Source organism: Chiloscyllium punctatum, chromosome 4, assembly GCF_047496795.1.
Source record: "Chiloscyllium punctatum isolate Juve2018m chromosome 4, sChiPun1.3, whole genome shotgun sequence".
Lineage (NCBI taxonomy): Eukaryota > Metazoa > Chordata > Chondrichthyes > Orectolobiformes > Hemiscylliidae > Chiloscyllium > Chiloscyllium punctatum.
Window position 1 is genome coordinate 140,894,536 of NC_092742.1, and position 13,337 is coordinate 140,907,872.

The window sequence follows — 13,337 nt, forward strand, 5'->3', positions numbered from 1 at the left end:
AGCCCTCAACATTCTGATGCCTCATATATCCATTGTGCCCCCTTCTAAACATCTTAGTGATCTACCTCCCCTACCTCTCTGGAATACAGAAGTCCCGACAGTCACTACCCGCTGTGAGAAGGAAACGCTACTCACAAAGACACCGTGACCTATTCACATGAATAAAAATATGTACACGCGGTAAGAGTGACTGGCCCAGATATCAAGGCAGGATTTCAAGGAACTCGAAAAAAATTGAATGCAATAGGAAGGAGTCGTGGTTAGATGTATTCAGAGGACAAGGGAAGGTATTCGTGGTTGGTGAAGATCAATCATGTCTGTCACAGGACATCTCAGGGCGCATCCTCAAGGTAGCTTTCTTCAGCTGCTTCAACGTCTTTCCCACATCATACGGTCAGAAGTGGGAGATGTTCACTGAAGATTGTTATAAATAATTTGTCAACCATCCACTGTTGAAGCAATCCGTGTCCATGTGCAGCAAGACCTGGATATAATCTAAACTGTATTGCTAAATTGAAGATAACATTCTTGTAACAGTCCTACGAGAAATTTCTCTTCCCCACAGGTAAATAAGAGGAACTCATTCAGCATCTCAAGTTGTTTGCAACGGAATATATTCAACCCACTGAAACTATTTGGCAAGAACAGGCATAGCCCATTCAGTCCCTCCTGCCTATTACAAAAGGAGGGAAGGAGTGTAGTCAGCACATCGAGGTGTTAAACAGGAACCAGGAGTTTCCAAGTCAGGTCTTTGAGTCTCTTCCATGTGACCAGGAAAAGGGCACTCAGCCTGACAAGTCAATTATACTGAAATAGTAAGATGTCATTGATGCCCCAACGTGACAAACAGTGAAGCAGAGACTACACAGATAAATCGCTCTATGTTATTCCTCCTGGATCCATTGCGAGTGGTACACATGTTACTTTAACTTGCTTTACAGAATGTGAGAAGGGAAAGTGGATGGTTCGTGCCAAGTCTCAATGAAATAGATCTGACTCCGAGAAGACAGACTGGTGTTTCGATGAAGATTAGAAACTGGTGAGAATGCCTAACTCTTTCTTCCAGGAATAAGGTGTTGTGACTGCTGACTGATTTGTGAACAATGCAGGTTCATACACCAACTGCATATTGAGACAGTGAGAGTTGATTCCGAGCCTGGAGCTGCCTCTCAACCAACATGGGGGCTCCGGGCAGGTCTGTGAACTATTGGGAATCAAATATCATAGAAAAATGTAATGTTTTACCTGACCACTGTCTTTTTCCTGACAATATGAGTTTCGTACCTAATCTTCAAGTTTAAATGTAAAAGCCTGTAATTCGCTCTCAGTGCCACGGATTAAACACTCATTTTCCTCACACTTTCCTCACGGTACCATCATCCCAGGAATAAGTCTGTTGAAACTATTTTGCACTATCTCAGTCGCAATGAAACAATTCCTTATAAGGGAGAGAGAATCTGTACTCAGTGGCCTAACTATTATCCAATCAACACGCTACAACTGTAGGAACATTAATTTACTTCAACACTTGAACCATTTTGCAATGAAGGACAACATACCATTTACTGTCCTGATTACTCGCTGGCTAATGTGAATTGTATAAGTGATAACTGCAGTTCCCAATCTCTCATCTTCGAATAAATTCAAAATGAAAAGGACTGTATTTGTTGCTCACATTCAATTCATATCTTTGCCTTGTGAGCAGCTGTGCTCCAAGCACTGATACATGAGCTACCCGATGAGCTATCCAATTCTCAATCCATGTAGTATATTCACCCCTTACACAAGGACTTTAACGTTCTTCACTTACCTGTCAAAAGCCTCCTGAAAATTCAAATACACTGTTCCCATTGGCTGTTATTTGTCGATGTCACAATCAACATACTCCACAAACTCTAAATGATTTATCAAAAACGATTTCACATTCTAAAATCTAGGCTGACTCCACAAATCATATCATTATTCTCCAAAGTTCGAGTTATTACGAATTCCTAAAAGAACAATTTAATATTTTCCCTCAAATCTGAGATCGGTTTATTCATCATTTGGTACTCTGATCTCCCATTCTCTCCTGTTTTAAATATTTTTGGTCGCAGCAGCTACTTCCAAGTCTGCAGTATCTTTTCCAAAACACAAAAAGCTTTGACAAACTTTGCCCTCCCTCAAAGATTTAAGGATTTGACTGTACAGAATCAGGCCATTCTGTACTTGCTCCCGAAAGAGCTACCCGGCAAGCACAACTCTTAAGCCCTAACTCTGTAACCCTCTCAATTCATAACACATTTAATCCAGCAACGTACAAACATTCAATACAATGAGGTATGTTTTTTTATTCCCGGTACTTCCTCTTTAATATTTCTAACTTCTTGCGTTTCCACATTATCGCCAGTCACCATGTTCCCTAACATTTCGGGAAGATTTTCTCTTCCTTCCTCTGTGGAGACAGAACCAACATATTCCCCTCAGCGGACGGAGATGGCCTCTGTCACTTTGTGAGTACAAGAGAGGATCGCACTCTGGCAAAATGGATGCTTCACCCACTCCAGCCTGGAAAGTTCCAGAATCAAAACAGTTGGTGGGCATTTTGAATACAGTCCTCTCCCTGATGTGAGACTACAGGTTATGCTGGAGGAGGTTTCTGTGACCTCCTCATTGTTGAAATTATCTGGCTTCACACTTTGTGCATGGAAACCATTCAACATTGGGAAATATTTGTGGAAATCTCAGAAAGGATAGTGTAGTGTCCTGCTCCTTCCTATGCAGTCTCTGCAGACCCAGACTCTCTCCAAAATTCAGTGCCCAAACCTTGTCCAGAGTTGGGCCACCAGACACTCATATTTCCCTAAGTCATGGCAGTAGCTGATAACACAAACCCAAGAAAACAATCCAGAGAACCTCCTCTCACTTTCCAGTGACGGGTCCAAGTCAAATCTCTGTATATATGTCACACCCACTCAGCGTTAAGAAATGACTTTCTCTCCACAGTTTCTTTTCCTGGCTGTAAAAACCATTGCAGTTCTGCACAGTCCCCGTGAGCTGAAATACTACTCGTTCCGTTCTCCATGGAAATAGTTTACAATGTAACTGAAAAAACTTTCTGTACCTCAGTCACAATAACAGTAACACTACCATTACCAGTGTAGATGCTGGGAATGCAATGGTCTAGTGCTATTATCTCCAGAGGGTTAATCTAGGGGCCCAGCTAATGACTCAAACCTGGACTTGAATCCCGCCTCATCAGATTGTGGAATTTGAATTCAATGGAGTATTTGGGTTAACAATCGAGTGAAAGATTGTCAATTGTGAAATAAAAAATAAAACACCTAGGCCACTTGTGTCCTCCGTGGAAGGAAATCTGTTATCTTCAAGTAGTGAGGCCCACATGTGATACCAGACCCAAAGCAATGTCATTGACTCTCAACTGCCGTTTAAAATGACCAAGCCAGCCATTCAGTTATATCACTTCAAGGTCTCAAAGAAATGAAACGAGACAGATCTAAGCACTAGCAGCCTAGAGCATGTGGACTGCTATGGTTCAAGAAGGCAGCTCACCAACACATTTTCATGGGCAACCAGAAAGGGAAGTATATACTGGCCCAGCCAGTTACACCCGAGTCGCTTTAATGAATTAAAGAAGATGACCACACTCAGGGAAGAGAGACAGAGGGGACAAAAATATGGAATGTACAAAGACCTTGTTCATTAAAGTCCCTTGATTAATGAGCCAGGGACAGAATGAAAATAACATTGGGTATGAGACAGAAAGGAATGGGAGCAGTGGCTGTGGAGATTTGAGGGGAATACAATGATATTTCCTCAGTCACCATCACGCTTTCTGGCAGACAGAATGAAATGCAAAGCAAATCAACGAAACTTATTACATTTGGGCAACAGAATGCTGATTGCTAATGTGGTTCTGTGGGGCAGGGATTAGCATTACATTTTCACAGTGATTAGGGCCTGGTTCGACTCCAACCTCAGGCGAATTTCTGCATGGAGTTTGCATATCCTCCCCAAGTCTGCATGTGCTTCATCCCACAGTTCAAAGATATGCAGATTAGGTGAATTGCTAATCTTCTCATTGTGTTCACAGATGTGTAGGTTAGGCACAAAATTGACGGGTCAATATCGGGGGGTAGAAGAATGGGCCTGGTCAGGTTACTCTTCCAAGGACCTGCTTCCACACTACATGCATTCAATGAACGTGGACAGGGCAATTTCAAATGGAAAGAATATTTTGCCACATAAGTGTTTTAATCACTGTATATACAGTTCGAAAGGATTGTGCACATATAGAACATAGAACAGTACAGTGCAGTAGACCCTTCGACCCTTGATGTTGCGCCAACCTATGAAACCAATCTGAAGCCCATCTAAACTACACTATTCCATTTTACATCCATATGCCTATCCAATGATCACTTAAATGGCCTTAAAGTTGGTGAGCCTACTACTGTTGCAGACTGTGCTTTCCACATCCCTGCTACTCTCTGAGTAAAGAAACGACCTCCGACATCTGTCCTATATCCATTAAAACTCAAGTTAAAGCTATAATCCTCGTGCTAACCATTATCATCCAAACAAACAGGCTCTCGCAATCCAACCTATCTGATCTCTGATTATATTAAATGTCTGAATTAAGTCACCTCTCAACATTCTCTCAAACGAAGGCAGCCTCAAGTCCCTCAGCCTTTCCTCATAAGATCTTACCTCCATACCAGGCAACAACCTAGTATATCTCCTCTGAACCCTTTCCAATGATTCCACATTCTTCTACGAATGAGATGACCAGAACTGCACTCAATAGTCCAAGTGCGGCTGCACCAGGGTTTTATACAGCTGCAGCATGACCTCAGGGTTCCGAAACAAAATCCCTCTAGTAATAAAAGCAAACACACCATATGCTCTCTGATCAATACTATCAAACTGGGTAGCATCTTTCAGGGATCTATGTACATGGACACTGAGGAATTTACACTACCATGAGTCCTACCAAGAGCCCAATACTCTGTATTCCTGTTGCTCCATCCAAAGTGAATTACCTGACATTATTCCGCATAGCATTCCATTTGCCACCTCACAGCCCAGCCTCCAAATTATCTGTGTCCTGCTGTAACCCACAACATCCTTTGGCACTATCCACAACTCTAGCGACCTTAGTGTCATCTGCAAATTTACGAACCCATCCTTCTACGCCATCATCCAGATCATTGATAAAAATGGCAATCAGCAGTGGGTCAAAACCAAACCCTTGCGGTACACCACGAGTAACTGTACTCCAGGATGAACATTTCCCATCACCTACCACCCTATGTCTTCTTTCAGCTAACCAATTCCTGATCCAAACTGTTAAATTACCCTCAATCCCATGCCTCCGTTTTTTTTTTGCAAAAGTCTACCGTGAGGAAGCTTACCAAACGCTTTACTGAATGTCACATACACTACATCAACCGTTTTACCTGCATCCAACTGTTTGGTCACCTTCTCAAATAAATCAATATGATTTGTGAGACACGACTTACCCTTCACATGTTGACTATACCTAATTCAAATATTCCTTTCTAGATGAGTTTAAACTCTATCTCTTTAACAATTTCAACATTTTACTCACAACCAAAGTAACGCCCACTGGTCTATAATTAGACTGTAATCCCCTTCTTGAATAAGATAACAACATTTGCTATCCTCCAGCTTTCTGCACGATTCCTGTAGACAATGACAACATAAAGATCAAAGCTAAAGGCTCTGCAATCTCCTCCCTGACTTCCCAGAGAATCCTCGGATATATCCCATCCAGCAAAGGGATGTTATCTATTTTTACACTTTCCAGAATTGCTGAAACCTCTTCCATGTGAACCTTTATCCCATATAATCTACTGACCTCTATCTCAGGATTCTCCTCGACTACATTAGCTATATTCTAGTATGAATACTGATGAGAAAATTCACTTCACGCTTTCCCAATTTCCTCTGACTCCAAGCACAACTTACCACTACTACACTTGATAGGCCCAGATCTTACTTAGTCATTGTTTTATTCCTGATATAGTTATCAAAAGCCTTCGGGTTTTCCTTGACACAATCTACCAACGACTTCTCATGTCCCCTCCTGGCTCTTCGATGCACAGAATTAAAAACCACGACATGGATAACACAATGTGCAGGGCCATGGAAAGAATACGGAACAACATCAGTAGAAATGTAGCTCATTACATGCTGATACAGAAACTTTTGCCCCAGTAACCACCGCTTTTGTTATAATATTAATGTACAGTTCTAATGTGTTAAAATAGAACATTCAGCCCATCAAGCTGACACTGATCCTCTGAAGAATATTGGACACATATCCACCCCCTACACGATTCCTCTATCTCCCATAGTTAAAGCAAGTAGTTCCAGATGAAAAACTTTTCATGGTCAATTGGGAGGAATCAGAAACACCAGGACGAAACACTTGTAGATACAGGAAGAATATGAAAGCTCATGACAGGCGGTGGCCCAAGGGTGGAATTGAGCGCAGGTTCCCAGGTGCTGCGAGAGAGCCGTGCTAACCACTGAGCCGCCGTGCCACCCACCCAACCATGTCACTGTGCTAGTGTATACGAGGGAACTTGGAAATCTCAAATACAAGTGGAAATGTTGGTGAAACACAGTTGATGAGTCAGTATCTTGAGAGTGAAAAAGAGTTAACATCTTGAGACGAACATGAGTCTGTTCTGAAAAAGTCAAATTGGTCTCAGAACGTTAATTCTCTTTCTGCTCAGATGCTGTTCGAATTGTTAAAGTTTTTCACCACTTCCAACTTCCCTTTTCGTTTGGAGTGTGGATATTTTTCTGATATGAAAGGGAACAGTGAAGCTGCCATTTCAGTTAAATCTCATGTATTTGGTTCTGGTCATTAAATGAAATATTAAAAGTTTTTTTATTTGACATAGACCTAAATATTAGTAACATTTTCAATATCATAACTCATCATGAAAATGTTGAATTATGTGGCCATGAATCACATGATCAATCCTCTATAAGTAACCAATTGAATTAAGGATCCCAATCATTACCTCAATGTCATATCATGCTCCTGGTGTCACCTGGGTCATACTCATTCAGCAAGGTCTTACATTTATGAAACTTTAGATGAAACTGTGGAAACATAAGATACTTTGGTACAGGGCATATTTATCCACGGGTTTTGGAAGGAACTAGCATGTGCAGGTTTTATGTGTCAAACGCCATCCCTCTGGAAAAGGTGTAATAGTGCAGCCGACTTCAATCTCTTGTGTCCAAGTGATGCACATACACACAGAGCTGCCTGTAGGCACATTCCCAGATGTCTTAACAACTGGTTAGTTCCTCGTCAGGATGGCATGTAACTTGGAAGATAACTTGTAGAGATTGTTTTCCCATTGTTCCCATTACCAATGCAGAATGTTCTCTAATTTCCATTAATGGCAGTTTTGATCAGGGTCCTTGATTCCATGCTCAATCAAGTCCTGCTTCGATTGAAAGGGAAGACTCTCTGATCTCACCTCAAATTATATTGGAAGATCAGCTAAAAGAACAAGGAGCAAAAGACAAGAATACTCTTTGTTTGAACAATATCTTCACAATATACAAAAGAAAATTGATACATGGACTTCCAATTCTGTCCCAAGATGTTTGTCCCGTTGGTAATGAGGCTGTTTGGTTAAATGTTGTGATAGAGGGACAAAAACAAACTCCACTCTGTACCAATAGTTAACAAAGCCATACTGTTCACGGCGCATCAGACAGTGGCAAAAATGCTGTTTTCTGTTGCTGTTGGATAGTGATCATTTCAAATGCACCATTGACTGATGACAGGTAGTAGCAGAGAAGTCAGCAATTTCCAGCATTTCCCATGAGAGCAAAAAGCGAAAGGGAGAGTCAGGGAAAGTGGGAGTAATAGGGAATACGTGTGATACACAGTGCCAGAAGTGTGAAGGGAGATGGTCAGTGAAAGGGTATGTCACGTCAGAAGGACCATCTGTGACAGGAAATACCATGCAGTTGGAAAACTGAGATTGATGGATAATCAAATATCACTGTTAAGGAAAATTGGGGTCTGGTTTCCTTTGAATATTAGGAATATGTTTCTCATACTTCTTTTATTAACAGGATTCTTGTTCATATTGTAAATCCACTCCACATTTCTGGATCTCCATCAAGGGCAGACATTTTCTTTTATCTCCAATTCATTATCTCAACATTATGTCACTTTATGTCACTAAACAATATCCAGAACGGTGGGTGTTTTTTTTTTCTATGAATTTGCTTCCAATTCCATGTAGAAATGAGAATGTGATTTAATCTTCGATTGCATTCTTGTAACGCAGAAATTAATTGAATCTTTATCCTCAGCACCTTAATGCTTTCAATCAAACTTCATGAATGAGCCTGCGTCCATCCTGCAGATTAAAAAAAGTTCCCTGTGCTCTGACGGGATTGCAGTGAATGTTATAAAGAATGAGCTGCAGGCCCACATAAAATGGAAATGTAGCAGTGCACAGTGCCAAAAGCGAGTCCAAGAGTAATGATGTACAAGCCTTATGAATAATTCATGCAGAGGGGCGGTATATAAAAGCAGAATTCAGTTCCATGTACAAAACAGCATTTGTGGTTCCCTAATAACAGCCCTCTCCTGCATCATGCTGGGAAATTCACCAAAAGAGGAAAAACTATAGACTGGAATTATCAATTCTTCCTCTGCAACAACGACTGTCGAACAGGTAGAAAATCAAGTTTTGTTTCTGATGTTCATACACGTTGATGATAAGAATGTGGGAGATGGGGGTGGGGGTTAGACAATGATAAACAATGTTGTGGATGACACAATGATTATTCCGGTGCTTCAGAGTGAGGACGAAAGTGTTAGGTTACAGGACAGTACAACCGGATTGTTCAGATGGCCAGATCAATGACCGAAAAACTTAACACTGCAATATGTGAGATGCTGCACTTTGAAAGAATAACAACAGAAAGAGAGTACTCAATCCATGAAAAGAGGCTAAATTTGCTTTTGCTTTACTTTGGAGCAGAGAAGGTTATGTTGTGAACCTGACAGAGGTGTATAACAGCATGAGAGGTATAGACAGAGTGAACAGACAGCAGCTGTTCCCCTTAGTCAAACGGTTAAATACAAGGGGATACACGTTTAAAGTGAAAGACAAGAGATTGAGTGAGGATTTGTGAAATCTGTTTTGAACCCAAAGGGTGATATGCTTCTGGAATGCATTACCTGTGAGGGTGGTTGATGAAGGAAACCGTACAAACTTGGCAAAACACTTGTATCCGCAATAGATGGTGCCAGATTTGATAGGCATCTTCTTTATTATACGATTCCATGATATATTGTGAAGCACCACCCAATGGTAATTGTTGGTTTGTTCCATTGAACTGTGTTCAGTAAGTGTGGAGATTACAATCAGTATCATCTCATGGAGCATCAGCACTTACTAAACCAAGGACAGCCCGGCCATCCCTGAAAATATCCAAGATAATTCATATGATCAGTGCAAGTTTCATTCAATAAGCCCACGAATATTATTCCAGTTGTTTGACACCATTAGTTTAAGGACACGAATATCGTAGAAACAAACTTTCCTTCATTGTTATATAGACTTCTCGTTGTAAGGTTGTTATTTCTCTGCAGAATAATAAATTCCTTGCCACATATTCGCTTTGACAGAGTCAGTTTTACTGTTTTTCTTCCAGCTGTTCATCACAGTACAGTGGCTTGTTTTACACTACGTCAACCACCAGTAATACTTACTCTCAGCTAACCTGGCACATGAGATGTACAGCTCCCAACTTGGATGGGCCAACACCATCTGGACTGGAACTTCTCAACTGCAATTAATATTGGACTAGCTCCATTAAAATCCCAAATGAATTTTTGAAAAATCCAATTTTCAAATAAAATTTGAAAAATGTAACCATGTTTATTGATCAGATGAGCTTGTTGCGGACTTTGAAGTTGTGTGATGCATTTGCAGAAATCATTTCGTGAATACATTGAAATAAAAGGCCAACTGACAGCCCAGGTCACGAATAACCACAAGTTAATGCAGCATTTAATCAGCGACTGAATGAGCAGAAAATGTCAGAGCAGAGTCGGCCATGCACCTTGAGGTAACTTTCATTAATGTAGTTTGGTGTATTCTGGTTGGTGAAGATATGTTGCGCTGAATGGCCTGTTTGGGTGCCACATAAGAGTCTATCATTTTAATTCTTGAAAGCAAGAAATATCTCACCATTTCAATAGCTTGTGAGCATCAATTGATGAAGTTTTTAATCTCCACGGTTACATTGCATCCTGACTTGAATCGAAACCATTGTCCCTTCACTGTCACTTGTTCTGAATCCTATAACTCTCTCAGAAACAAAAATGTTAGTGGTCCTGCACAAAGTGAACCACTGGAATTCACTAAAACATTATGAGTGGAAATTAAACATAGGCAACAGATTTTCGAAGGAAACTCACCTCAAAACAACAATTGAAAGGAAGCTGCACTATTAAGACATTATCTAATTTCTAAAGCAGTTTCAAAGGAGTTTTTCACTTGTTTAAAGACACATTTGGAAGGTTGTGTCCATCAATATGAAAGGAAAAGTCTTCATGTTCATGAGAATGGTCTCCTAATTTTTTGGTAGCTGAAGACAACAAAAAAGTAGAAACTAGCACCAGCCATAAGTGTTCCTTGCTTGCCCACACAACGTTAGTGTATCATTCTTAGTCAAGAATCTGCCTGCCTCTGCCTTAGGAATATTCAATTTCCTAGCCTTCATAGCTCTCTGGGAGGATAGTTTCACAAACACACAACACTTTCAGAGAGCTGAAGCAACCCATATCTTATGAAATGAGATATTCTTCAGTTTTACTTTCCATCCACTTATTGTAATCTCTCATATAAACTGAAGTATTATTTCAGAATTCAACTTAAAAAGACGATTCGGAATATTCAGAGGTTAAACACGATCACATATTGTCCAGCTAATCTCCAGGAGATCCAGGGCCAGTCTGCTCAATATTTCCTCCTGACGTACAATTCTTCACAGGAGTCATTTGAGTGAATCTTCTCTGAACTGCTTTGCATGTCATTATGGCCATAGCTCTTTCGATGTGGTCTCACTTCTTCTGAATGAATTCTGTTTGAAGTGTGGTTTTGCGGTGATTCTTATTCTTCAGAGTCTTCACCTCATTTTGGGAGGATATGGAAGATCTGTCAACAGAATGACCATGTTGGATAACTCTGATCAATCAGACCCAACCAGGGGGGGGCACATTGATGGCCCAAGGGAGGCATCCCGTTGTCCCATTCAAATTCAACTCCAGTTTTGTAATGCAGGGTCTGTAGCTGTCAAGTTTGATTACAAACCGTCTGTGGGTACCTGCAGCCTGTCTGGATTCTGCAGCATGTGGATTAGCACAGACAGTTTACTCAAGCCCGGTATTCAATATCCCAGCATGTTTTAATCATTGCTCATTTTTGTAATTCCATGGTAATTTGTTATTGTCTATCATAATTTCATTATTTCAGGTGGCAAGGCTGGTCACAAAGGCAAATACAATGATGATATTTATTTTGAGAGGGCTTGAATATAAAAGGATGGATGTAATTCTGATACTCTATAAGGCTCTAATCAGATAACATTTGGATTGTTGTGTGATGTTTTGGGCCCCATATATCAGAAAGGATATACTGCCCCGGGGCGTGTTCAGAGGCAGTTCACAGGAATGGCCTCAGGAATGAAAAGCCTAACAAATGAGGTCTCTGGAATTAAGCTCGCTGAAGTTGAGAAGGATGAGGGGATCTAATTGAATCATGCAAAGTAATAAATGGCTGGCCAGAGTAGATGTCAGAAAGATGCTTCTATTCTTCAGAGGAAAAGGACCCAAAGACATAGTACCATAGTTAAGGGAAGACCTTTTATATCGGAGATAATGAGAAACGTCTTCAGCCAGAGAGTGATGAATCTATGGTAAGGATGGAAGTGTCCTTCCTTAAAGGGCATTAGTGAACCAGATGAGTTTCACTTAAAATCGATTCATGATCACCATCAGTCTCTTAATTCCACATTTGAATTCAAGATCCACCATCTACCATGGCAGCATTTAAATCCAGGTCATCAGAACATTAGCTGGGTCTCTCGCTTAAAAGTTCAGCGATAACACCACTGTGTCACTGCCTTGCCCAGTCCTCCAGAGTGTGACTAACTTGTGTTATATGATTTGCCTGAGACTTTTCCCTCAAGCTATTATTGGTTTCCGTGTCAAATCATGGATGATTTTTCTCCATTACGCAATTCCTTTTCCTCTCACCAATATACTTTAATTGAGAGGTTATTTAGTATCTCATTGTGTCTTTACCTTTTTTTATCTGTCCTGCCCTTGATAGTTTTGTTTTTTTCCTGGCCTGTCCACCCAAGTCAACTCCTTCCTTAGCCCAATATAATTATCATTGCTTAACATTTAAACCGTCATATGTGACTCTGTCCTTATACATTCAATCTGAGTTTGAAACTACAGCATGTTCCGGTCACTGCTTCTAAAAGGATCCTTAGCTGCAATATCATTTATCAATCCTTCCTTGTCGCATAATATCAAAGCTGAAGTAACCCGTTCTCTGGTTGAATCCATGACATGTTGCTCTCAAAAAGTATCCTTCATACAGTCTGCGAATTGTTCTTCGACGCTACCTTTGCAGTTTGATTAATTGAGTCAATATGCATGTTCATCCCACTGTTGTGCCCTTGTCACCAGCCGTCATTATTTCTGAACTCAGAAATGTGTCGGGTGAACAGTGGCTGAACTTTACTCTTCCCAAGAGGTTTCTTCTCTTGCTTTTTGATTATGCCTGGACTAATTTACATGTCGTTCCCTCGTGCCAATATCATTTCCTAATGCAGCCTTGATATCATACTTAACCAATACATCAATTCCACCTTTTGCTCCTCCTGGTCTAACCTTCTGGAATAGTGAGTGCCCTTGGACATGTCACTGACCATTCCTGATCTCCCTGTAAGCATGTTTCAACCATCTGCACCAGGTCATACACATTTGTCTCTTTACCTATTGTCAGTTCATCAATATTTTTTCTAAACACTTTGTGCTTTTAGGTACAAAATTTTAAAATAGGTTTTATTGGTTTGTCTTTCCCTTCTAAAACTTTTTGTACACTGGATTCCTGATCTCACACACGTCACTCCCTCACATCCCCCCCACTGTCCAACCATATTTGTTATTCCCTGATAATTATGTGCCTCATCTCTATCATTTATTCCAATCTCCAACTCACATTTTGAATTGACATGCTCCATCC